Below are 27382 nucleotides of genomic sequence, written 5' to 3'. Positions count from 1 at the left end.
CACCTATATAATTTACCATTGTATTGGGTGTGTTGGGGACACAAGAGACTCTTTGTTATTTGGTTGCAGGGTTATTTGACAGAGACCATCTTTAACCTACGCTTCCCACGGATTGATAAACCTTAGGTTATCCACTTGAGGGAAATTTGCTACTGTCCTAGAAACCTCTGCATTTGGAGGCCCAACAACGTCTACAAGAAACCTTTGCTTTTTCATTCGATTGAGATATTCAATTATGAATTTGGTTCATGATTTTGACAAAGTCAATAACTTTTTAAATTTAATCGGCAGCAATCGGCCTATAAAAACGCATGCATCATCTCACGACCTAGAAAAAAAATATCTCCAATATATGATATGTAGCATCAATAGAGTATACGCATCCACAGATGTAGAAAATTCCTCACATAAGTATGTGTTCTTTAGCAGATAATATAGAATCACACCGCAAAAGGCCCACCAAAAGACTATTGTAAAATAAAAAGAATATACACTCCTCATCTCCCACACTCGTCAAACCAAATACTCGTTCTAAAATATAAGGTGCATCTGGTTTATTGTAAATCAAATTTGTTTAAGTTGACAAAGGCCAGGGCCAAAAATATCGACATCGACAATACTAAAAATACAATATTAAAATTTATTCCATGGTGAATCTAATGATAGCAATTTGATATTATGAATATGGACATATTTCTCTACAAATTTGGTCAAACTTATTGAGATTTGACATTTCTAAATACTTATATTCTACATCTTATATATTTTGACGCAAACAGAGTACTCCCTCCATCCATATATATAGGGTCTAATGAATTTTTCGAGACTGCCTTTGACTATTGATAAGATTAATAGTATATTAGTTGTATAATGTGAAATTTTTATCATTGGAAGCTACTTTCATGTACGAATTTGACGGTATGCTTCGTGTAACTTGTGTGTCTTATATTATTACTCTAATATGTAGTTAAAGTTAGCCTTGAAAAACACATTAGGCCCTGTATATATGGATAGGGGGAGTAACTTTTTTATGAAAATTTAACAACAGCAACGGAGGCGGCAAAAGCGCGTCAACCTGCAGTTCTACTCGAGAAAAGTCCATTTTAAACCTTTAGCTTGTAAAGCTTAGTTAAATCAAACCCCCTAACTCTGAATCCCTGTCGTTGGCATCCTGAACTTATCAAGCCCAGTCTAAATCGAACCCTGGAGCTGTTTTGATCCCGGGATTTCATCTCTCGGATCACTTTTGATGGGCCGGCCAGCCTGCAAAATAGCCATTTTTTTACGAATCTGAAAATATGTGCATGATATTGAAAAATGTTCAGAAATTAAAAAAAATCTTAAATACGAAAAAAGTTCAGGATATCATTTTTTTCGCAAATCTGGAAATAAATTCGGAAATAAAAAATATTCTCAAAATTGGAAAATCTTTTGCAGTTTGGAAAAATGTTCGCAAATTTGAAAAGGTTTCTTGCATTTGAATTTTTTTGTGAACTCCAAAAGTGTTTTAAAATTAAAATCTGTTCATGGATTTGAAAAAAGATCAAGAACTCAAAAAAATAAAAAAAATAGTCCTGAACTCGAAAAATGTTCACAAATTTATAAAGTGTTCATGAATTTGAAAAAATGTTCATGAGTTTGAAAATCTATTGCAAATTTGAATAAATATCCACAAACTAGAAACATGTTTGCAAAGACAAAAAATACTTTTGAGTTTGAATTAGTTTTCATGATTTTAAAAAAACATTCACAAGTTTGAAAGACGTTCACGAATTTTTTTAAAAATATGAAGTTGAAAAATGTTCAACATATATTTAAGAGAATTGACCCTGTATTGTAAAATGCTCATTGTATATTCAAATACATCAAAGTAGTAACATTATGTTTAAAAAAATCTGGGAAATTAAAAAATAAATAAATAAGTAAATATATAAATGCCTAAGGAAATTGTAAATTAAAAATAAACAAAAAGGGATATAAAATGGTAATAGAAATTATAGAAACGGAAAATCAAAAGAGAAAAACAAGTCACTCGGCATGAGTACGAAAAAAAAAGAATTGCGGAAACCAGCTTAAGTTCGCTATGCAAGTTGGCATGAATACAAAAGAAAATCAGTTACTAGGCGGCCCGCACGAGACTAGAGGTGGAAAATAAATATGACAAGTGGGTCAAGTCAGTCGGTACAAGTAGCAAATTATCCCATTTTGGGATATATATTTTTTATGTGAAAAACAACTCCAGAGTTTGATTTAGACCAGCATTGATAAGTTTATGGTGCCAACAACCGGGATTCCGAGTTGAGGGTTCAATTTAGCTAAGCACTACAAGTTCAAGGTTTAAAATAAATTTTTTTCTGTTTTAATCTACACCTGCCGAATTGTGAGCGATCGCCCCGGCGTAGTGGCCGCAGATGCAGTCGCTGGGCCCACGTTAATTTCATCTTGATACTCAGAACCCTATCTCGTATTGGGCGCGTGACGTGCTATGGGTCTATGGCCCTGTTTGGATACTCTAACACAGTTAGAGTTAGAGTTATTTTCTAACCCACTCTAACCCAAATAAGTATCTCTCCACCGATAGTTGGGTTAGATGGAACTAACCCACTCTAACTCTTCATGTTTGGATACTTTTGAGTTATTTGAGCCTCCAATTAACCTAAACTAGTTCTAACCCCATGATCCAAACAAGACCTATATATAGCCACCATGATGATGGCCCTGCGAAAACTAGATTAAAAAAACTAGCTAGCTAGAAATCGAACCGATCGATGTCTTCGCCGGCTGCTCTGTCCGCAGATGAGATACCCATGGGTCTGGTGCGCCTCGGAAGGCAACGCCTGCAGTTCGACAACCACTTCTCCGTGACGTGCCGCCGGGACCGCTTCTGCCTGCGCTGCGTCGTGGCTTTCTGCTCCCACTGCTGCGGCAATCACCACTTCCACCCGGAGTGGCCGGACCTCCGGGTCCTCCCCATCGACCTTGACACCGAAGGCCGGCCCATATTCCCAACCCGGACGGCGGCGGCACCGGACGGGCACCCGATCCCGCCGGACATAGCCAAGTTCACGAGGGCGCAGGATTACACCTCGCCGTTGCTAAGGGACGCCTTCTGCATTCACTGTGCCAAGTCCTTCCGCGCCGACGTCTGCGCCCACCACGGCGACCACGCGCGCCTCCGGGACTGCGTGCTCCACATCGAGAAGCGCGGCTGGAGGACCTGCGTCAGGTGCGTCGGCGACGAGTGGTGGGTGCCGCACATCGGCTTAGCGCTCGGAGATCCGGTGCTCGTGGACGAGCAGGGGCGGTACGAGTTTCTCCCCGTGCTGACACGGGTGCGGCGTCCGTGCGTGGAGTGTGGCATCGGCGCCCATCGGATTCCACGGGAGTTCTTCCCGTTCTGCTCCGAGGCTTGCACCCGCAAACACATTCGCCGCATCGAAGAACGCCGGGAGGCCAGGCTCGCTGCTCGGCGCTTGGCCACCGTCAGGCCAGAGGAGTAGGTTTAATCGTTTCTACTACCTGTATCCAGGTTTATAAGTCACACATGAGTTTTAATATCTTTAATTTGACTAGCGACAAATGTTATAAAGTTAGTTGGTAGTCAAAATGAAATTTCCAAACATACTTCCGCCTAGATACGAGCGCCGGGACAAGAACCACAAAAAAGGCCACGCTCTCCCCTGCGCCGCGCGCCGCTCCGGCCGCGGCGGCCACCAGATCCGGCCATTATGGCCGCCAGCTCTTCCACCGGAAACCCTGCCCGCCTCGGCCGGTGCTCCCCGCAGCCCGCTGGGGACGCGCCTCGGACCGTTGGACCCTCGACCCCCCTCCTCCCCGTGGTCCGCAGCCTCGACGACTGCTGCGTCAGATCTGGCCTCGACGCCGTGAATGTTGCACCGGGACGGCCGCCCCAGGGCAGGTGCGTCGTTGGGACCGCCGGATCCTTGCGGTTCCCCTTGCGAGGGGGGGGGGGTGCGCCTTAAATCCCTGGTTGTCCGCCCCGACTCCCCTGCCCCCGTTTCCTCTTCGGGACAGGCAGGCGTGACGGGCGATGGATGGACGGAGGTCCGCTCCCGGAAGAAAGGGAGGCCCCGCTCACGCTCGTCGGATCAAAGGAAGCGCCCTCTGCGGCAGCGCTCGGACCGCCGCGGCTCATCCAATACGGGCGGAGGCAGGGAGGCCTTCTTAAGCCGTTTCAAAGGCAAATGCTTCCGCTGCCTCAGTGAGCTCCAACCGCCGGGTAGATTGTCGTGATCCCCTCCGCTGCATCATCTGCAAGCGCGCTGGGCATTTAACGGCAAGGATTGCCCGCAGAACCTCGGAACAGAGGGCCGGGTCTGTCTGCGACTTCTTCGTGAGATCCTGAAGTGCCCGCTGCCGCGCGCAGCCCCGGTCCAGAACACTCGCTCTCAGCTCTCGGACCTCCGGCGCGCCCCCCATCCATCCGACATGAACCGTCCCTGCTCTTGTGCGCATCCCGGCCCAGGCGGCCACGTGAGAGCACCGGGTGATCGTGGCCAGCACCGGCGCTGGAGCTCGAGGAGCGACGTCTCTGCGGCCAGCACCGCCGTCACCCTCCCGCTGCCGACCGCTCGCACTCCACCACCCCAGCGGCCGTCGGCAGGTGATCTTCGCTGCATGCTCTCCACCGGCCCGCATCAGCTGCGCGTCACGTGCCCAGCCAGCCTGAAGCCTTCCTCCTCTCACTTCGACCTCTCCCGCGCACCGGACAATGCCGCTGCGGCGCGCCGTCAGCAAGGTCGACGGCTGCAAGTACTTCATCAGGGCGTGGAATGAAGACGACCACACCGCAATCCTCAAGTTCAACCATCACGTGCGCGTGGTGATAGAAGACCTGCCGATGCAATTTTGGAACCTGCCGGGTGCCGAGGAGGCCCTCGGCGACATCGGCCGCGTCGACCGGCTGGGCCCGCCACACTCTCGAGAGGGGGCACACCAAAACCTTCGCGTGCTGGCTCTGGGTCTAGGATGTTGCCCACATCCCAACCAGGCGCGCCCTCTGGGTGCTCAAGCGCGGCGCCGGCCGCTCAGATGAGATCATCGGCATCGCCCCCGACGACTGCCGTGTTCCTCCGCCGCCTGGAGCACGCCGCTACGACATGCTGATCCACGTCGACCTGCTCGAGGACTGGTCGCCCCTTTCGCCGCGCTCCTCCCACTCAGGGCAGAGCGGCCTGCCTTCTTCGGATGACAGCGACGACCGCCCACTCTCCCGCGTCGAGCCGGGCACTAGGTCGCCCATGTGAGGTGACGCCAGGGCCCGGCGCGCAGCTCCGCGCGCGTGCCGGCCCGGCTGGCTGCGGCCCGTGCACGATCCTTGGGCTCGGCCTCCGACTCGATGACTAGCGCATACTGGTGAGGTGGGAGCGGAGGTTCCGAGAACTGTCCTGGAGGGATTGGCTAGCTTCGGGCTGGCCTGCCACGCAGGAGCGGCGGCTCAGATGGCGTCGTCAACAGCGCGTGCATCGCCAGCGCAGCCGCCACCCTGGTCGGTGAGCCGCCGAGCTCCGTGGGCCGCACAGGAGAGAGGGTTCGAGCTTCAACACCAACACTCTGCGGCCGCCACGCCGAGCCCAAGCCGCTTCGACCGGTGCAGGCCGCGACCGGCTGAAGCGAACCCGGTCTGCTGCAATTCTTTCCTTCCTGCTCCGACTCGGGTGCGCCCTCTCGCGCGCCACCCGCGCATGGACTGCATGCAGTTGGAGATGGAGAACGTGGAATGACAAGTCCTGCGCGCACCCCGCTGCTTTCAAGACGATGGGTCGCTCCCCTCCATCTCCGCCTGATGTAAGCCAGGGGAGCTCAGACGCCAGCCGATGCTGCCGTGCCTGCTGCCCCCCCCCGCCGCCCACGCCAGCTGCGTGCGCCAGCCAGGTTGGGCTTCCAGCTGGATGCGGTGACCCAGCAGGTGGGCGAGATGGTGATCGACAGCCGCAATGAGCAGGCGGCTCAGCTGTTCGAGGCAGTACCCGCACCCATTCTTCCGTGCCAGCCTCCACGCCCTCGCCACCCTGCTCCGCCAAAGTCTAGGGCTCTCTCGGCCCCCTCTCGCCAGAGCGCACGTCAGGCTGCGGCAGGCATCACCACCCCAGTGGCCCAGAGGGCGGTGCTGTGCCTCATCCAGGAGCTTGGCGAGCTTGGCCCAAAGGACAAGATGACATCAAAAGCGGCCGCCCAGATCATGAAGCGCTTCCAAGAGCCACTGTCGGAGGGCGACATCGCTGCCACTGCAAAGCTCACCAGCCTCGATCGAGGCGCTCTCAAGATCGCGTCGGGCATGGCAGGTCTGGCAGATGCTGAGGAGATTCTGCAAGTGTAGTAATGTTAGCATTATCAGATGTATCTAGGATCCGCCAGCGGCTGGTCTTCAACCGTCTTGAGCTAGGTTTAGTGTCAATGTTTAGTTCCTCGATGATGTGGTTAGCTGCGTGGCGACGGGGTTTTGGGCCTACTGGTGGCCGTCGCCGCCCCAGGCTGTATGTGATGGTGTTTTGTCCCTGCATTAGTAGTTTTTTCAGCTGGCGGAGCAACAACTGGTTTTTAGACGAATGGCAATACCATGAACTTCATGTCATGGAATGTTAGGGGACTAAACTGCCCTGTGAAGCGTACTGTGATCAACGGCGTGGCCACCGCGCATAGATTAGCAATGTTGTGTTTGCAGGAGACCAAGATAGAGGTGTGGTCGACGGCGATGGCCAGGGAGGTCGGTGGCTCCTCGCTGCAAGGCTGCGTCGTCCTCCCAGCTGTAGGTACTAGAGGGGGTGCGGCCATTTTCTGGGACAAAACGGTAGTCGACGTAGTTTCTCATAGCATAGGAAGGTTCTCCATTACGGCTAGGGTTCTTGAGCTCTACTCCGGGCTGCACTTCTGGATCACCATGGTTGTATGGGTCAGCAGATGACGCCCAGAAAGATAGCTTCCTGGCTGAAATCGCTGCGACAGCTCCATCTACGGGGAGCCATGGATGATCAATGGCGATTTAACATGATACCAGGCTGCTGACAAGAACAATGCCAATATAAACAGAAGAATGATTGGAAGTTTCAGGAAGGCCATTGATTCAATGGGGACTGAGGGAGATAAATGCAAAAACCGACGTTTCACTTGGAGCAACGAAAGAAGAAGTGCCAAAGCTTTGCAGCATCGACAAAGTGTTCTGCAATGAGCACTGGGAAGTAACTGCACCCTGATCACATCCTAGTGGCTGCCCTCTACATCTATTTTTCGGATCAATTGCCCGCTGTACCTGATAGCCGCAAGCAGCCATCTAGACAGGCACATTTCAGGTTTGAGAGTTTCTGGACGCTCTCCACCGCTTCCACAGTAAACTGTTCTGCGAGGGCAATGGCCAGTGCACCATGACTGCTCTTTTGTCAGGGTGAAGAAGAAGCTTGAGAGGACGCAGCGGAGCTGAAGATATGGAGCAAAAACCACTTTGGAGGGCACATGCAGTTTCACATAGCAAATGAAGTGCATCCGTCTCTCGACCTCTCTCGAACGCTGCGTGGACCCTGCGAAGAAAAGCGTCTCTCCTGCTGGACGAATCCCTGCGTAGTACCTCGCCGCTGAGAAGCGTTCCTAGTCGTGTGTACAATATATAGTGAGAGACACGGGGAGACTACGCAGTGTCTCATCTTGATCGCTCGCTGTGGGTATGCGCCTCCGTGACACTAAGTTTTTCCACGCTAAATGAGAGCACAGAAAAAACTACATTCTTCTCTATAGCAAGCGGCAGCACAGTGGCTTACGAACATGAGGAAAAAGAAAAAAAATGATTCATGATCACTTCCAAAGCAGTCTGGGCAAACAGGAATCACGCCAAGCAACCCTAAACTGGGACAGGATAAACGTCCCGAGGATCGACCCGCAGGGTTGGACGCGTCCCTTCTCGCACGTAGAAGTTTGGGCAGCGATAGTCGACTCCCTAGCGGATAAAGCCCCGGGTCCGGACGGTTTCAATGGCCATTTTTTTTAGATCTTGTTGGCATATAATCAAAGAGGACATCATGGCTGTTTTTCAAAAATTCTGATCACCTCTCAGGGCAAAACTTTGCAAGCCTCAACACTGCCCTCATTGTGCTCCTGCCCAAGAAAAACGGAGCTTCTGAAGTGGGACATTTCCGGCCGATCAGCCTCATACACTCAATCGCAAAACTAATCTCGAAGGTGCTCTCGACTAGGCTGTCCGGGGCCCTCAGTGCGATCATCTCCCCGGCACAGACGGCATTTCAAAAAAAGTGCATCCACGACAGCTTCCAATACGTTCAAAGTTTAGTAAGGATGCTGCACCGCATGAACAAGAAGGCTCTGTTTTTCAAACTGGACATAGCAAAGGCCTTCGTTCAGTCTCCTGGGAGTACATGTTCGAGTTGATGGAGCGGATGGGCTTCCCACCAAGATGGCGTGACTGGATCGCGCTGCTGCTATCTACGACATCGTCATCATGCATGCTCAACGGAGTCCCTGGACCGCAGATCTCCCACAGGTGCGGTTTCAGACAAGGCGATCCCCTCTCTCCGCCGCTCCTCATCATGGCAATCGACCCGTTGCACCACCTCCCCGCAGCCGCTGCAGCGGAGGGAGCAATGGCTCCGCTGCCAGGTCGGGGGATCAGCATGAGAGCCAGCCTATACGCGGATGATGCGGTGATCTTTGCAAATCCAGAGAAGGAAGAAGTGGAAATGCTGCTTTTTCTACTAAAAAAATTTGGCGACTGCACGGGGCTCAAACTGAACTAGGCTAAGTCTTTGGTGATTCCAATAAACTGCAATGACATTCAGCTGTCTGAGGTGCTTGCTAGTTTCGGAGGACAGCAAACCTCTTTTCCAACCACCTATCTTGGACTGCCCATTTCCACGAGAAAATTAAGGCTGGTGCACTTCCAATTCATAACCGACCGAATTCGATCTAGGCTGGCGGGATGGAAGGGCCGGCTCATGAGCATGGCTGGCAGGCGAGTCCTCGTGCGTGCGGTGCTAACTGCGCTGCCAGTGTTTGCCATGACCGTCCTCAAGGTCCCAAAGAAAATCCTAAGAGAAGTGGACAAGGCTCGCAGGCAGTTCCTCTGGGCGCAGGACGAGAAAATCACCGGGGCCAAATGCAAGGTGGCTTGGGATAAGGTATGCCGGCCGGTGGACAAGGGAGGGCTTGGCATCCTGGATCGCCACCGTTCGGCGCGGCCCTGCGGATGCGATGGCTCTGGCTTTCATGGCAGCAACAGCATAGCCCCTGGATGAGCTTTCCCGTCCCATGCGATCACGACGATCGTGTGCTCTTTGCATCGGCCACCTAAGTGCAGCTGGGAAACGGAAGAACAACCACTTTTTGGACAAGCTCTTGGTTGGGATCAATGCCTCTATGCAAGAGTTCCCAACTCTTTTCCAGCACTCGCGTGGCAAGGGCAGGACAGTTCAAGAGGCCCTGGCAAATGACAAATGGATTCAGACCTGCAGCACGACAATAGGGCCGAAATGGTGGTTCAGTACCTGCAGCTCTGGAGAAAGCTTCGCAGGGCCAACGTCGCACTAACAACGAAGGAAGACTCGATCACCTGGGTGGCAGGTGGTGGAAACTTCTATACTGCCAGTGCTGCTTACAAACTGCAGACAGGCGATGCCCCTAATCCCGGAATCAAGGCAGAAATCTGGAAGGCTTGGGCCCCTGGAACCGTTAAGATGTTTGCATGGCTTCTCCTCCAAGACAGACTCTGGTGCAACGATCGCCTGCAGCAGCGCGGGTGGCCAAACGGTTACTTATGTGCTCTCTATCTCAGAAATCTCGAATGTTCTACGCACCTATTCTGGGATTGCCCGCTCGCACGGTCGGTTTGGGAGGCGACATCCTCCTGGAATGGATGTGCAGCCCTGCAGCTTGCCAGAACAACGAGCCACTCATCACTAAGGCACTGGAAAAAAACAGTCCAACTAGCACCATCAAACTCCAGGAAAGGGCTCAAGACGATGATGATGCTGATAGCCTGGGAGATATGGAAGGAGAGAAATGCATGTGTTTTCAACAACAAACTCCCCCATGCTGAAGACGTGTCGTGCTGCACTCCATCAGGAACACGATCGAGCTATGGAGAATGGCGGGAGCAACATGCCTAGAGCCCCCCTTTAGGGAATATGTAGCGAGAGATTAGGCCGAGGGCTAAGCCGGTCACCCTGTAGTTTTCATTTTCATTTCTCAAACTGCATCCATGAACGTTGATCACCCCTGTTCTCCTGCTGCTTTCTTCTAAATAAATGAAGCCAGAAACCCCGGATCTTTCAAAAAAAAACATACTTCCTCCGTTTCTTTCTACTCTTTCAAGATTTATCTGGAGTCAAATTTCATAAGGCCCCGTGTCCTCCCGCGTCGCCTCCCCCGGCGGCGGCGTCCCCGAAGAGTGTGGCAGGCGCGCGCCTCGGCTAGCAGGGCTTCGGGTCTTCCCCCCCCTTTCCCATCGACTTCCGCCGCGCACCGGGTGCCGGCGTGTCTCCGGTGGCTCCACCCCCCTCCACGCGCGTGGCCATCGCCCGCCCCGTCCCACCGGGCTCCGGCTGCTCCTGGTCTTCGCCAACACGTCCTCCCCCCATCCATGCCAGATCCATGGTTACTAGTGACCAAGCCCTAACAAAACTAACTCGATTACATATGATAAATCTCATCCAATCCATCACCGTCCAGCAAAGCCTACGAAGAAATTACTCACTCCTTGCGGTGAGCATCATGGAATTGCTGAAGGAGGATGGTTGATGATGACGACTGTGTCGAATCCCCCTCTTCGGAGTCCAGAATGGACTCCAGATCAGCCCTCCCGATGAAGAACAAGAGGTGGCGGCGGCTCCGTATCATTAAACGCGATGATTCCTTCTCTCTGATTTTTTTCTTGGCAAATAGGTACTTATGGAGTTGGAGATAGGGTTGCGGGGCTGCCAGGGGCCCACAAGCCTGCCCGGCGCGCCCCCTAGACTTGTGGCACCCTGGGACCGCCCCCTCTGGTATTTCTCTTCGCCAGTATTTTTTATATATTCTGAAATAATTCACCGTAAATTTTCAGCTCAATCCGAGAATTTTTATTTCCTCACAAAAACAACATCATGTCAATTCTACTGAAAACAACATCAGTCCGAGTTAGTTCCATTCAAATCATGCAAATTAGAGTCCAAAACAAGAGCAAAAGTGTTTAAAAAGTAGATAGGTTTAGGACGTATCACTTCTACCCACTTAATAACATAATCAACAACAACTAGAATATGTGTATACCCATTAGATGAAGGAGAAGGTCCTACATAATCAAATCCCCAAACATCAAATGGTTCAATGACAAGTGAATACTTCATAGTAACTTCCTGACCTCTACCAATATTACCAATTATTTGACATTCATCATAAGATAAGACAAACTTACGTGCATCCTCGAAAAGAGTAGGCCAATAAAAATCAGATTGTAGTACCTTATGTGCAGTTCTATCTCCAGCATGGTGTCCTCCGTATGCCTCAGAATGACACTTCCATAGAATTTGTTCCTGTTCAAGCTTAGGTACACAACATCTAATAATACCATCTACTCTTTTATAAATATATGAGTCGTCCCAAAAGTAATGTCTTAAATCAAAAAATAATTTTTTCTTTTGTTGGTATGTGAAATTAGGTGGTATATATATTTAGCAACAATGTAATTAGCATAATCTGCATACCAAGGAGTAATACGAGAAGCATTTATAACATTTAATTGTTCATCAGGAAGACTATCATCAATAGGCAGTGGGTCATCAAGAGCATTTTTCATTTGAGACAAAATTATCAGCTATGGGGTTCTCAGCTCCTTTCTATCAATAATATGCAAGTCAAATTATTGTAGCAACAAAACCCACCTAATTAACATAGGTTTAGCATTTTTCTTTTCCATAAGATATTTAATAGCAGCATGATCCATGTGAACAGTTGCTTTAGAATTAATGATGTATGATCTGAATTTATCACATGCAAACACAACTGCTAGAAATTCTTTTTCACTACTATCACAATTTATTTGAGCATTGTCTAGAGTTTTAATGGATGACATTTAATTTCTTATCGACTCTTTGTCATAAAACAACACCAACTGCATAATCACTAGCATCACGCATAATTTTAAAAGGTAGGTTCCAATCAGGTAGTTGAACCATGGGTGAAGAGATTAAGGCTTTCTTAAGTATTTCAAATGCTTCTACACAATCATCATCAAAAATAAATGTAACATATTTTTGCAAAAGATTATTAAGAGGTCTAGAAATCTTAGAGAAGTCTTTGATAAACCTCCTATAGAAACCAGCATGACCAGGGAAACTTCTTATACCTTTAATATATTTAGGACATGTCATTTTCTCAATTGCATCAATGTTAGCTCTATCTACTTCAATACCTCGTTCAGAAATTTTATGCCCAAGTACTATACCTTCATTCACCATAAAGTGGCACTTCTCCCAATTCAAGACAAGATTAGTTTCTTTACATCTCTGCAAAACTCGATCAAGGTTGCTTAAACGATCATCAAAAGAAGTGTCGTAAACGAAAAAATCATCCATGAAAACCTCAACAATATTTTCACAAAAGTCAGAGAATATAGCAGTCATACATCTTTGAAATGTAGCAGGTGCATTGCATAAACCAAAAGGCACACGTCTATAAGCATAAGTTCCAAAAGGGCAAGTAAAAGTAGTTTTCTCTTGATCTTCTTTTGACACGGGTATTTGAGAGAGACCAGAATATCCATCAAGGAAACAAAAGTGTGTCTGCTTACACAATATTTCTAACATTTGATCAATAAAAGGCAAGGGGTAATGATCTTTTCTAGTAGCTTTATTTAATTTCCTGAAATCAATTACCATCCTATAACCAGTTACAATTCGTTGTGGGATGAGTTCATTTTTGTCATTACGAACAACAGTTATAGCTCCATTCTTAGGAGCACAATGAATATGAATTACCCATCTACTATCACCTCTGGGATAAATTATACCTGCTTCCAGAAGTTTTAACATTTCAGTTCTTACTAGATCCTTCATCTTAGGATTCAACCGTCGTTAATGATTGATGTCGCTTGAAGCTACGTCGGTATTTCCCCAAAGAGGAAGGGATGATGCAGCACAACGGCGGTAGTTATTTCCCTCAGATATGAAACCAAGGTTATCGAACTAGTAGGAGAACCAAGCAACACAACGTAAACAGCCCCTGCACACAAATAATAACACCTCGCAACCCGACGTGTTAAAGGGATTGTCAATCCCTTTTGGGGTACGGTGCCAGAAATTGCGTGTCGATGGGAGAAAGTTGTAATAAATTGGATAAATAGATCGCAAATAAAATAAAGTGCAGCAAAGTATTTTTGTATTTTTGGTTTAATAGATCTGAATAAAAAGTGCAAATAAAATAGATCGCAAAGCAAATTTATGAGAAAGAAGACCCGGGGGACGTAGATTTCACTAGTGGCTTCTCTTGAGAAAGATAGCAAACGGTGGGTAAACAAATTACTGTTGGGCAATTAATAGAACCTCGAATAATTATGACGATATCCAGGCAATGATCATTACATAGGCATCACGTCCAAGATTAGTAGACCGACTCCTGCCTGCATCTACTACTATTACTCCACACATCGACCGCTATCCAGCATGCATCTAGTGTATTAAGTTCATGGAAAAATGGAGTAATGCAATAAGAACGATGACATGATGTAAACAAGATCTATCTACGTAGAGATAGACCCCATCGTTTTATCCTTAGTAGCAATAATACATACGTGTCGTTTCCCTTTCTGTCACTGGATCAAGCACCGTAAGATCGAACCCACTACCGGGCACCTCTTCCCATTGCAAGATAAATAGATCAAGTTGGCCAAACAAAACCCAAATATCGGAGAAGAAATACGAGGCTATAAGAGATCAAAGAAACTCAAATAACTTTCATGGATATAAAAAGATATGACTGATCATAAACTCAAAGTTCATCAGATCTCAACAAACACCACAAAAAGAGTTACATCATATGGATCTCCAGGAGATCATTGTATTGAGAATTCAGCGAGAGAGAGGAAGCCATCTAGCTACTAACTACGGACCCGAGGGTTTACAAAGAACTACTCATGCATTATCGGAGAGGCACCAATGGAGGTGGTGAACCCCATCCGAGATGGTGTCTAGATTGGATCTGGTGGTTCTGGACTCTGCGGCGGCTGGATGAATATTTTGTCGACTCCCCTAGGGCTCTGGGATTTTTGGGGTATTTATAGAGAAAAGAGGCGGTCCGGGGGCACCCGAGGTGGGCACAACCCACCAGGGCGCGCCTGGGCCTCCCGGCGCACCCTGGTGGGTTGTCCCCTCCTCAGGACTCCCCCTAGGTGCAACCATGGCCCAATATCTTCCTTCTGGTCCATAAAAAATCTCCATGAAGTTTCATGACATTTGGACTCCGTTTGATATCGATTTCCCGCGATGTAAAAACATACAAAAAACAACAACTGGCACTTGGCACTATGTCAATAGGTTAGTACCAAAAATGATATAAAATGACTATAAAATGATTATAAAACATCCAAGATTGATAATAAAACAACATGGAACAATCAAAAATTATAGATACGTTGGAGACGTATCAGCATCCCCAATCTTAACTCCTACTCGTCCTCGAGTAGGTAAGTGATAAAAATAGAATTTTTGATGTGGAGTGATGTTTATCATGTCATATCATATTATTTTATTTATAGCATGGACATTTGGACTTTTATGTGATTCAAAGCAATAGTCTAGTTTTGACATAATAATTTAGATACTCAAGCATATCAACAAGCAACCATGTCTTTCAAAATATGAATGCTAAAATAAGTTATCCCTAGCCCATCATGCTCAAACATTGATCCATTCATGAAACACACTCGCATATTAGCTACACCCAATACTCAAGTATGATCATATTGCCTCTTAGTTGGTGCTTTTATAAGAGAAGATGGAGACTCAAATTCAAAAAAAATTACATAAAGTAAAAGAAAGGCCCTTCGTAGAGGGAAGTAGGGATTTGTAGAGGTGCCAGAGCTCAAAGCAAAAAATAAGAGATAAAAACATTTTGGGAGGTGTATCCATCCCACCAACGAAAACCACTTAGAGTTCCGAACACTTTCCATGCTAGATATGCCATAGGCGGTTCCCAAATAGAAAATAAAGTTTATTCCTTTTTCCACCATACTTTCACTTTCCATGGCTAGCCGTATCAACGGTTGCCCTCCATACCAACACTTTCCAAGGAATTTATTATTTGACAACATAAAGTAAATTCATTTTGGAATTTTGGGATTGGGCATCCCTAAAACCTTTGCCTTACTCTCATGCAATGACAAGTGAATAAACACTCATCGTGAGAATAACACATCTAGTATGGAAAATATTAGCCACCCGTTACCGTTCCGCGAGCGAAACAAATACACAAAAGAGAAGTTTATTTTGAAAATTAGAGATGGCACATGCAAATTTGCTTAGAACGGCAAAAGAATACCGCATATAGGTAGATATAGTGGACTCATGTGGCAAAACTGGTTTAAAGGATTTTGGATGCACAAGTAGAGATCATACTTGGTGCAAAGTGAAGGCTAGCAAAAGATTGGGAAGGGACTAACCAAGAAACGGATAATATCATAAGCAAGCATTAAGCATAATTAACACCGAATAATGCACCACAAGTAGGATATAATTTCATTGCATGACTATTGACTTTTGTGCTTGCATAGGGAATCACAAACCTTAACACCAATATTCTTACTAAAGCATAATTACCCATAAACACAACTCACATATCACATCATCATATTTCAAAACTATTACTAAGAATCAAGTTTATTTTGTCCAATGATCTTCATGAATTTTTTTATTTTACTTTATCCTTCTTGGATATCTATCACTTTGGGACTAATTTTCATGTGTTGCTTTTCATAAGCTCAAACAAATATAAGTGAAGATCATGAGCATACAATTTTTTATTTCTCCAAAAATAATTTAAGTGAAGCAAGAGAGAATTTCTTTAAAATTTTACTAACTCTCAAATAAATCTAAGTGAAGCAAGAGAGTATTTCTTCAAAAATACTAAGCACACCATGCTCAAAAAGATATAAGTGAAGCACTAGAGCAAGTCCTAGCTCATAAAAGATTTAAGTGAAGTACAGAGAGCAATTCTAACAAGTCATGAAATAATTTTGACTCTCTCAAATAGGTGTGTACAACAAGGATTGATGACTTAAAACACAAAATAAAACAAGAAAAGACTCATATCATACAAGACGCTCCAAGCAAAACACATGAAGATCATTAGAAGAAAAATATAGCTTCGAGTAAAATACTGATGATCGTTAGAAGAAAGAGGGGATGCCACTCGGGGGCATCCCCAAGCTTAGTTGGTTGCTCATTTTTGGATAATAGCTTGGGATGTCGGGGCATCCCCAAGCTTAGGCTCTTCTATCCTTCCTTCATACATCATAAGATAACCCAAAACATGAAAACTTCAATCACACGAAACTCAACAAAACCTTCGTGAGATCCGTTAGTATAAGAAAGAAAACCACTACTATAAGTATTGTATCAAACCAATTCATATTTTGTTTTTGCATTATATCTACTGTATTCCAACTTTTCAATGGCAAAAAATCATCAAAGAAAACCATAGAGCCATCAAAATAAGCACACAACACAAAGAAAACAGAATCTGTCAAAACAGAATAGTCTGTAGCAATCTGACTATTTCGAATACTTCTGTAAATACAAAAATTCTAAAACATTAGGAAGACCAGATTAATTTGTATATTAATCTTCTTCAAAAATAATTGGCATTTTATCACGTTCTGGTGATTTTTAAAAATTGTTTTCGTGAGCCCATAAGTTTGTGTTTTTCAGCAAGATCAAACAACTATCACCCAAGAAGATCCTACAGGCTTTACTTGGCACAAACACTAATTAAAACACAAAAAACACAACCATAACAGCAGCATAATTGTGCAAACACTCAAGAACAGAAAGCAAAAAAGAAAAAATAAATTTTATTCATTGGGTTGCCTCCCAATAAGAGCTATAGTTTTACGCCCTTAGCTAGGCATAAAGCAAGGATCTAAGTTTTGTCATCTTTGGTTCGAGATCCATAAGATGCCCTCATGATTGATTCATAAGGTGGCCTGATTTTTGCTCTAGGAAAGTGTTCCATACCCTTCCTCAAAGGAAATTGGAACTTAATATTGCCTTCTTTTATATCAATCACGACACCAATAGTGCGTAAAAATGGTCTACCAAGAATAATTGGAGAAGGCGGATTGCAATCAATATCAAGAACAATAAAATATATGGCACATAATTCCTATTTGCAAGAATTAGAACATCATTAATTCTTCCCATAGGCTTTTTAATAGTAGAGTCCGCCAAGTGCAAATTCAAGGAACATTCTTCAAGATTAGTAAGACCAAGCACATCACATAAAGATTTTAGAATGGTAGAAACATTATACGTCTCCGTCGTGTCTACTTTTCCAAACACTTTTGCCCTTGTTTTGGACTCTAACTTGCATGATTTGAATGGAACTAACCCGGACTGATGCTATTTTCAGCAGAATTGCCATGGTGTTATTTATGTGCAGAAACAAAAGTTCTCGGATGACCTGAAACTTCATGGAGAATTATTTTGGAATATATAAAAAATACTGGAAGAAGAATCCACGTCAAGGGGGCCTCCACCTGTCCACGAGGGTGGGAGGTGCGCCCCCTGCCTCGTGGGCCCCCTGACGCTACACCGACCTCAACTCCAACTCCATATATTCGTGTTCGGGGAGAAAAAAAATTAGAGAGAAGGATTCATCACGTTTTACGATACGGAGCCGCCGCCAAGCCCTAAAACCTCTCAGGAGGGCTGATCTGGAGTCCGTTCGGGGCTCCGGGGAGGGGAATCCGTCGCCATCGTCATCATCAACCATCCTCCATCACCAATTTCATAATGCTCACCGCCGTGCGTGAGTAATACCATCGTAGGCTTGCTGGACGGTGATGGGTTGGATGAGATTTATCATGTAATCGAGTTAGTTTGTTAGGGTTTGATCCCTAGTATCCATTATGTTCTGAGATTGATGTTGCTATGACTTTGCTGTGCTTAATGCTTGTCACTAGGGCCCGAGTGCCATGAACTCAGATTTGAACCCTTTATGTTTTCATCAATATATTTGTGTTCTTGATCCGATATTGCAAGTTATAGTCACCTACTATGTGTTATGATCCGGCAATCCCGAAGTGACAATAACCGGGACCACTCCTGATGATGACCGTAGTTTGAGGAGTTCATGTATTCACTATGTGTTAATGCTTTGGTCCGGTACTCTATTAAAAGGAGGCCTTAATATCCCTTAGTTTCCATTAGGACCTCGCTGCCACGGGAGGGTAGGACAAAAGATGTCATGCAAGTTCTTTTCCATAAGCATGTATGACTATATTCGGAATACATGCCTACATTACATTGATGAATTGGAGCTAGTTCCGTGTCACCCTATGTTATGATTGTTACATGATGAACCGCATCCGACATAATTCTCCATCACTGATCCAATGCCTACGAGTTTTTCCCATATTGTTCTTCGCTTATTTACTTTTCCGTTGCTACTGTTACAATCACTACAACACCCAAAAATATTACTTTTGCTACAGTTACTTTTGTTACCGTTACCACCACTATCATATTACTTTGCTAATAAATATTTTGCTGCAGATATTAAGTTATCCAGGTGTGGCTGAATTGAAAACTCAGTTGCTAATACTTGAGAATATTCTTTGGCTGCCCTTGTGTCGAATCAATAAATTTGGGTTGAATACTCTACCCTCGAAAACTGTTGCGATCCCCTATACTTGTGGGTTATGAAGACTATTTTCTGGCGCCGTTGCCGGGGAGCATAGCTCTATTCTTTGAATCACTTGGGATTTATATCCGCTGGTCACTATGAAGAACTTGAAAGACGAGAAGACAAAAATTTATCCCTCAACTACGAGGGGAGGTAAGGAACTGCCATCTAGCTCTGCACTTGATTCACCTTCTGTTTTGAGTAAGCTTGCGACACCTAAACCTGCTTCTGCTATTCATTCTCATATGTCGCATGTTATTGATGATGCTACTTCTGCTATGCATGATACTTATGATGAAACTACTTCTATGCTTGATACTACTGTGCCACTTGGTGAATTTCTTGATGAACAACTTGCTAGGGCTAGAGAGAATGAAAAATTGAAACTGATAATATTGATGAAAGTGATGATGAAGACTCTCCCCCTAATAAATATGAATTGCCTGTTGTTCCTGAGGGTTGTGTTATGGAGGAAGAAGCTACTAGAGCTATTCTTGCTTGCAATGATAGATATGATCTTAATAAGTTATTAGCTAAATGGAAGCAGCAATCTCTTAATGCTAGAATGAAACCTGACCCCACTTTTTCTACTTCACCTATCTATGTTACTGATAAGGATTATGAATTCTCTGTTGATCCTGATATAATTACTTTGGTTGAATCTGATCCTTTCCATGGCTATGAATCTGAAACTGTTGTGGCACATCTTACTAAATTAAATGATATAGCCACCCAGTTCACTAATGATGAGAGAACTCGCTACTTCTATATCCTTAAAATATTTCCGTTCTCATTAAAGGGTGATGCTAAGATATGGTTCAACTCTCTTGATCCTGGTTGTGTGCGTAGTCCCCAGGATATGATTTATTACTTCTCTGCTAAATATTTTCCCCCTCATAAGAAACAAGCTACTTTAAGGGAAATATATAATTTTGTGCAAATTGAAGAAGAGAGTCTCCCACAAGCTTGGGGGAGGCTTCTCCAATTACTTAATGCTTTGCCTGATCATCCTCTTAAGAAAAATGAAATACCCGATATCTTTTATAATGGACTAACGATGCTTCCAGAGATTACCTGGATAGTTGTGCTGGTTCTGTTTTCAGGGAAAGAACACCGGATGAAGCTGAAATTCTATTGAATAATATGTTGACCAATGAAAATAGTTGGACACTTCCTGAGCCAATTCCTGAGCCTATTCCTAAACCAACTCCGAAAAAGAGGTGTTTTATTTCTCAATCCTGAAGATATGCAAGAGGCAAAGAAATCTATGAAGGAAAAAGGTATTAAAGCTGAAGATGTTAAGAACTTACCTCCTATTGAAGAAATACATGGTCTTAATTTACCACCTGTCGAAGAAATATATGATCTTAATCCATTACCTATTGAAGAAACTCATGGTCTTGATAACCCGACACAGGTAGTAAAGGTAAATTCTCTCTATAGATATGATAAAGCTGAAATCCCTCCTACTAAGTTTGCTAACCAATGTTTGGATGAGTTTGATAACTTTATGGTTAAGCAAGAAGATTTCAATGCATATTTTGGTAGGCAATTAAAACAAAGTGCTTATATGATTGAACACTTGGGTGATTATATGTCTATAGTTAAAGGTGAACTTAAACTCATTAGTAAACATGCTTCTATGGGTACCACTCAAGTAGAACAAGTACTTAAAGCTCAAAATGATTTGCTCAATGAATTGAATAATAAGAATAATGACTATGCTGTTAGAGTGGCTACTAGAACTGGTAGAATGACTTAGGAACCTTTGTATCCTGAAGGCCACCCTAAGAGAATTGAGCAGGACTCTCAGAGAAATAATATAGATGCACCTAGTCCTTCTAAAAGGAAGAAAACGAAAAACGATGGGACTTTGCATGCTCATAGTGAGCCTATTGTTGAAACACCTGAGAATCCAAATGGTATTTCTATTTCTGATGCTGAAACACAATCTGTTAATGAACATGAACCTAGTGATAATGTTAATGATAATGTTCATGATGATGCTCAACCTAGTAATGATAATGATGTAGAAATTGAACCCGCTGTTGATCTTCATAACCCACAATCAAAGAATCAACATTATGATAAGAGAGACTTTGTTTCTAGGAAACATGGTAAAGAAAGAGAACCATGGGTTCAGAAACCCATGCCTTTTCCTCCCAAACCATCTAAGAAAAAGGATGATGAGGATTTTGAGCGCTTTGCTGAAATGATTAGACCTATCTTTTTGCGTATGCAATTAACTGATATGCTCAAAACGAATCCTTATGCTAAGTATATGAAAGAAATTGTTACTAATAAGAGAAAGATACCGGAAGCTGAAATTTCCACCATGCTTGCTAATTATACTTTTAAGGGTGGAATACCAAAGAAACTTGGAGATCCAGGAGTACCCAGTATACCATGCTCCATTAAAAGAAATTATGTTAGAACCGCTTTATGTGATCTTGGAGCCGGTGTTAGTGTTATGCCTCTCTCTTTATATCGTAGACTTGATTTGAATAAGTTGACACCTATTGAAATATCTTTGCAAATGGCTGATAAATCAACTGCTATACCTGTCAGTATTTGTGAGGATGTGCTTGTTGTGGTTGCAAACGTTACTATTTTAACGGACTTTGTTATACTTGATATTCCCGAGGACGATAGTATGTCTATTATTCTTGGAAGACCCTTTTTGAATACTGCATGGGCTGTTATTGATTGCAACAAAGGCAATGTCACTTTTCATGTTAATGGCAATGAGCATACAGTACACTGTCCAAGGAAACAACCTCAACTTCATAGTATCAATTCTATTGGAAAAATTCCATCGATTATTATTGGAGGTTTCGAATTTCCACTTCCTACTGTCAAAAAGAAATATGATATTCTTATTATTGGGGATGTGCATATCCCCGTTGAGGTAACATAATGTTATTCGAAATTTCTCCGGTTCCATGTTAGTCGGAATGAGTTTGTTAACAAGACTTGATCAACCTTGTTAGTGGATTCCTTTTGATGAGCATGAGATGGATGAAACTAGAAGGCACAACCTTCTGTACCCTCCTTTTACTTTCTGTTATTTAGTTGAAATAAATTAAAAATAGTATTTTTCTGTCTGTTTTCTGAATTATTCATGCAATATAAAAATACCCCGAAAATAAAAGTTCTCCAAATGCCCCGAAATTGAAATATGATTTTTTCTGGAATATTTGAGAATATCTGGCACTGAAAACACAACAGGGGGAGCAAGCGCCTGGCCACGAGGGTCTAGGGCACGCCCACCCCTACAGGGCGCGCCCCCTGCCTCATGGGCCCACGGTGGCTCGCCTCCACTTATTCTTGCACCCATACACTTCTTCCTCCCAAAAAAATCACCATCCAGCTCAAGCACGAGTTCTAGCTCATTTTGCTGCGATTTTCGATCTCCTTGCTCAAAGCACCTCTCACAAAACTGCTTTGAGGGATTGTTCCTTGATATGTAACTCCTCCATTGGTCCAATTAGTTTTTGTTCTAGTGCTTTATTCATTGCAAATTTTTGCTGCCTAGGTGACCATGTTCTTGAGCTTGCATGTTAAATTTATATGGCTCCAAGTAGTTCTAATGCATGATATAAGCTCTAGGCACTTGTAGGAGTAGTTGCTATCAATTTTGCTGAGCTTGGTTCACTTTTATTTGAAGTTACTAAAAATTTCAGAATTTTTTCAGAGAAAGAAATATGTTTAGGAAGATGTACCAAGGTGGCCCTTCAAGGAAGCAAGGACCCAGGCTTGCAATGCGTGATGCTGATGAGGAACCACCAAGGGATGCTCCAGTGCGGCCTTGTGAATGGCCTTTAGAAGACTTCATGGGTCGAGCAGGAATTAATGAAGAATTTAACGCATATTTGCGTAACGCTGACCTTGTGAGCTTCGAGGCAGAAAAGTGCTGTCAGTACCACTATCTCACTAGTTCCTTTGTGAGGAGGTCTGAATTTTCATCTTCACGCAATTCTCAAATAGTCCTATTTGATCTCTATGAAAAATCTTACACTATGGACTTAGAGGATTTTACCACTGCGTGCAAACTTCCACAATGGGGTAGCACTAGGGAACCTCGCAAATCCGAATTTAGAGATTTTCTTGCTAGTATAACTGTGGGGGAATCTAGAGACATAGCATAAGCTACCATAGGGAGCATTCATTTTCCTGCTATACATTATTTTGCTCTCTTCATAGGTAGGTGCATAAATGGTAAGGATGAAGCATGTCACATGTGTGTTCCTGACCTCAGTATTCTTAGGAGTGCTGTGTTAGGAGATAAAAGTTATAATTTGGGAGCCATTGTTGCACGTAGGTTGCATAATAATAGACTTAATGGAGATTTCTTTGGTGGAATTTATGCAACCCGCTTAGCTGATTTTCTTGGTGTAATCCTACACGATGATGATATCGAATTGCCTCCTACTTATCTAGACTTTAATGCTATGGTTCACCATCAGGTTGTCGAGAGGAATGAACCACCTCTCCAGTACCCACTAATCTTTGACAGGCGTCACGCCGTCAATATTGTTCTTCCTGCCCCTGCTCTCTTTTACTTTCAGGCAAAGAGGAGACATTTTATAACCAGGGAGGAGGCAAATGAGTATGAAGGGAGGATGAGGTCAGCTCGTCTCCAAGATGCAGCCCACGATGCAATAGCCGCTGCATCTCAGTACAATCCCAGCTACAACTTTGGATATCCGCTAGGCCATCCGTGGCAATAAACCAACTTAGGCCAAAAGCCTAAGCTTGGGGGAGTACGTATTTCCCACCGACATTACATTTATGTTCACACACACTCATTGCTAGACGTCAGTGCTCATACTCTTTCATTGTAATAACCATGCTAGTTTATTTTCTTTTTCTGCTTTCTTCTTGTGTGTTTGATAAACCTTAAGAAAACAATTTTTTTAGTTGTAGCTTCTAGATAGTTTACTTTTCATGCTTGTAGTAGTAATAATTAAAAGAAAATCCCAAAAGATTTCTTATTCTTCTTTTTGCTTGTTGGGAGCTTTCCCGTGTAAATAGTTTTATTTCTTTTCTTTTCTTTGGGGGTCGATAGGAGAAGACCATAATTAAATCATTGAAGTGGCTCTTATATGCATTATTGTTGATTTAATCAAGAGCCCATATTGCATTTTCTTCTCCTATTTATTGAATGCTTGCATATTCCAGCTTAGTCCAATGCATGTGCACTATTATTATTATTCACATCATTCAGTCATGCAAGTGAATGGCAATTATGACGATATATGATGGACTGATTGAGATGAGAGAAGCTGGTATGAACTCGACCTCTCTTGTTTTTGTAAATATGATTAGTTCATCGTTCCTGATTCAGCCTATTATGAATAAACATGTTTGCAATGACAATTAGAGATTATAGTTGCTCGTGCCATGCTTGATTAGCTATGAGTTATAATGGTTTACCTTGTGTGCCAACATGTTATTAAATGGTTGTGATGTGGTATGATAGGGTGGTATCCTCCTTTGAATGATTTAAGTGACTTGACTTGGCACATGTTCACACATGTAGTTGAAACAAATCAACATAGCCTTCACAATATTTATGTTCATGGTGGATTATATCCTACTCATGCTTGCACTCAATATTTATTAATTTTAATGCATGTTCATGACTGTTGTCGCTCTCTAGTTGGTTGCTTCCCAGTCTTTTTCTAGCCTTCACTTGTACTAAGCGGGAATACTTCTTGTGCATCCTATCCCTTAAACCCCAAAGTTATTCCAGATGAGTCCACCATACCTTCCTATTTGCGGTATCTACCTGCCGTTCCAAGTAAATTTGTATGTGCCAAACTCTAAACCTTCAAATGAAATTCTGTTTTGTATGCTCTAATAGCTCATGTATCAACTAGGGCTGTCCTTATCTTCCATGTTAGGCGGGTTATTCTCAAGAGGAGTGGACTCCGCTCCTCACTCACGAGAAAATGGCTAGTCAACGGGATGCCCAGTCCCATGCTTTATGCAAACTAAATGGAAATAATTGCAAACAAAACTCCCCCGGGACTGTTGTTAGTTGGAGGCACTCGTTGTTTCGAGCAAGCCATGGATTGATGCTTGTTTATGGAGGGGGAGTATAAACTTTACCATTCTGTTTGGGAACCGCCTATAATGTGTGTAGCATGGAAGATATCTCCATCTCTTGGTTGTTATGATGACAATGAAAGTATGCCGCTCAAAATATTATTTACCTCTGCTTTAAAACCGAGCTCTGGCACCTCTACAAATCCCTGCTTCCCTCTGCGAAGGGCCTATATATTTACTTTTATGTTGAGTCATCACCCTCTTATTAAAAGCACCAGGTGGAGAGCACCGCTGTCATTTGCATCCATTACTATTTATTTATATTGGGTATGACTATGATTGGATCTCTTTTACCATGAATTACAATGTCTAGTTAGTCCTTGATCTTTGAAGGTGCTCTGCATTTATGTTTTGCTGTCTCAGAAAGGGCTAGCGAGATACCATATTGTTATATCATATCATGATTGTTTTGAGAAAGTGTTGTCATCCGAGATTTATTATTATTGCTCGCTAGTTGATTATGCCATTGACATGAGTAAATATGAGACCTAAGTGTTATTGTGAATGTGGTTAGTTATAATCTTTGCTGAAAACTTGAATGCTAGCTTTACATATTTACAACAAGAGCAAACAGAGTTTGTAAAAGTTTTTCTTTATCACTTTCAGTTTATCAACTGAATTGCTTGAGGACAAGCAAAGGTTTAAGCTTGGGGGAGTTGAGACGTCTCCGTCATATCTACTTTTCCAAACACTTTTGCCCTTGTTTTGGACTCTAACTTGCATGATTTGAATGGAACTAACTCGGACTGACGCTGTTTTCAGCAGAATTGCCATGGTGTTATTTATGTGCAAAAACAAAAGTTCTCGGAATGACCTAAAACTTCACGGAGAATTATTTTGGAATATATAAAAAATACTGGAAGAAAAATCCACGTCAGGGGGGTCTCCACCTGTCCACGAGGGTGGGGGCGCGCCTGCCCCCCAGGGCGTGCCCCCTGCCTCATGGGCCCCCTGACGCTCCACCGACCTCAACTCCAACTCCATATATTCGTGTTCGGGGAGAAAAAAAATCAGAGAGAAGGATTCATCGCGTTTTACGATACAGAGCCGCCGCCAAGCCCTAAAACCTCTCGGGAGGGCTGATCTGGAGTCCGTTCGGGGCTCCGAAGAGGGGAATCCGCCGCCATCGTCATCATCAACCATCCTCCATCACCAATTTCATGATGGTCACCGCCGTGCGTGAGTAATACCATCGTAGGCTTGCTGGACGGTGATGGGTTGGATGAGATTTATCATGTAATCGAGTTAGTTTTGTTAGGGTTTGTCCCCTAGTATCCACTATGTTCTGAGATTGATGTTGCTATGACTTTGCTATGCTTAATGCTTGTCACTAGGGACCGAGTGCCATGAACTCAGATCTGAACCCTTTATGGTTTCATCAATATATTTGTGTTCTTGATCCGATATTGCAAGTTATAGTCACCTACTATGTGTTATGATCCGGCAACCCCGAAGTGACAATAATCGGGACCACTCCCGGTGATGACCGTAGTTTGAGGAGTCCATGTATTCCCTATGTGTTAATGCTTTGGTCCGGTACTCTATTAAAAGGAGGCCTTAATATCCCTTAGTTTCCATTAGGACCCCGCTGCCACGGGAGGGTAGGACAAAAGATGTCATGCAAGTTCTTTTCCATAAGCACGTATGACTATATTCGGAATACATGCCTACATTACATTGATGAATTGGAGCTAGTTCTGTCTCACCCTATGTTATGATTGTTACATGATGAGCCGCATCCGGCATAATTCTCCATCACCGATCCAATGCCTATGAGTTTTTCCCATATTGTTCTTCGCTTATTTACTTTTCGGTTGCTACTGTTACAATCACTACAAAACCCAAAAATATTACTTTTGCTACCGTTACCACCACTATCATATTACTTTGCTACTAAATACTTTGCTGCAGATATTAAGTTATCCAGGTGTGGCTAAATTGACAACTCAGTTGCTAATACTTGAGAATATTCTTTGGCTCCCTTGTGTCGAATCAATAAATTTGGGTTGAATACTCTACCCTCGAAAACGGTTGCGATCCCCTGTACTTGTGGGTTATCAAAACACTAGCACCCAAGTCACACAAAGCAAAACACTCATAATTTTTAATCTTGACTTTGATAGTAGGTTCCCATTCATCATGCAATTTTCTAGGAATTGAAACTTCTAATTCCAACTTTTATTCCAAAGCTTTCATCATAGCATCAACAATATGTTTAGTAAAAGCTTTATTTTGTTCATAAGCATGGGGGAAATTTATCATGGATTTCAAAAAATAAATACAATCAATCAAAGAGAAACTATCATAATTAAAGTCTTTGTAATGCAAAAAAGTGGGTGCATCACTAGCTAGAGTTTTGACCTCTCCAAATCCA

The sequence above is a fragment of the Triticum urartu genome, chromosome 3, assembly GCF_003073215.2.
Source record: "Triticum urartu cultivar G1812 chromosome 3, Tu2.1, whole genome shotgun sequence".
Classification (NCBI taxonomy): domain Eukaryota; kingdom Viridiplantae; phylum Streptophyta; class Magnoliopsida; order Poales; family Poaceae; genus Triticum; species Triticum urartu.
The sequence above is the reverse complement of the archived record's forward strand: the minus strand, read 5'-3'. Positions refer to the sequence as shown.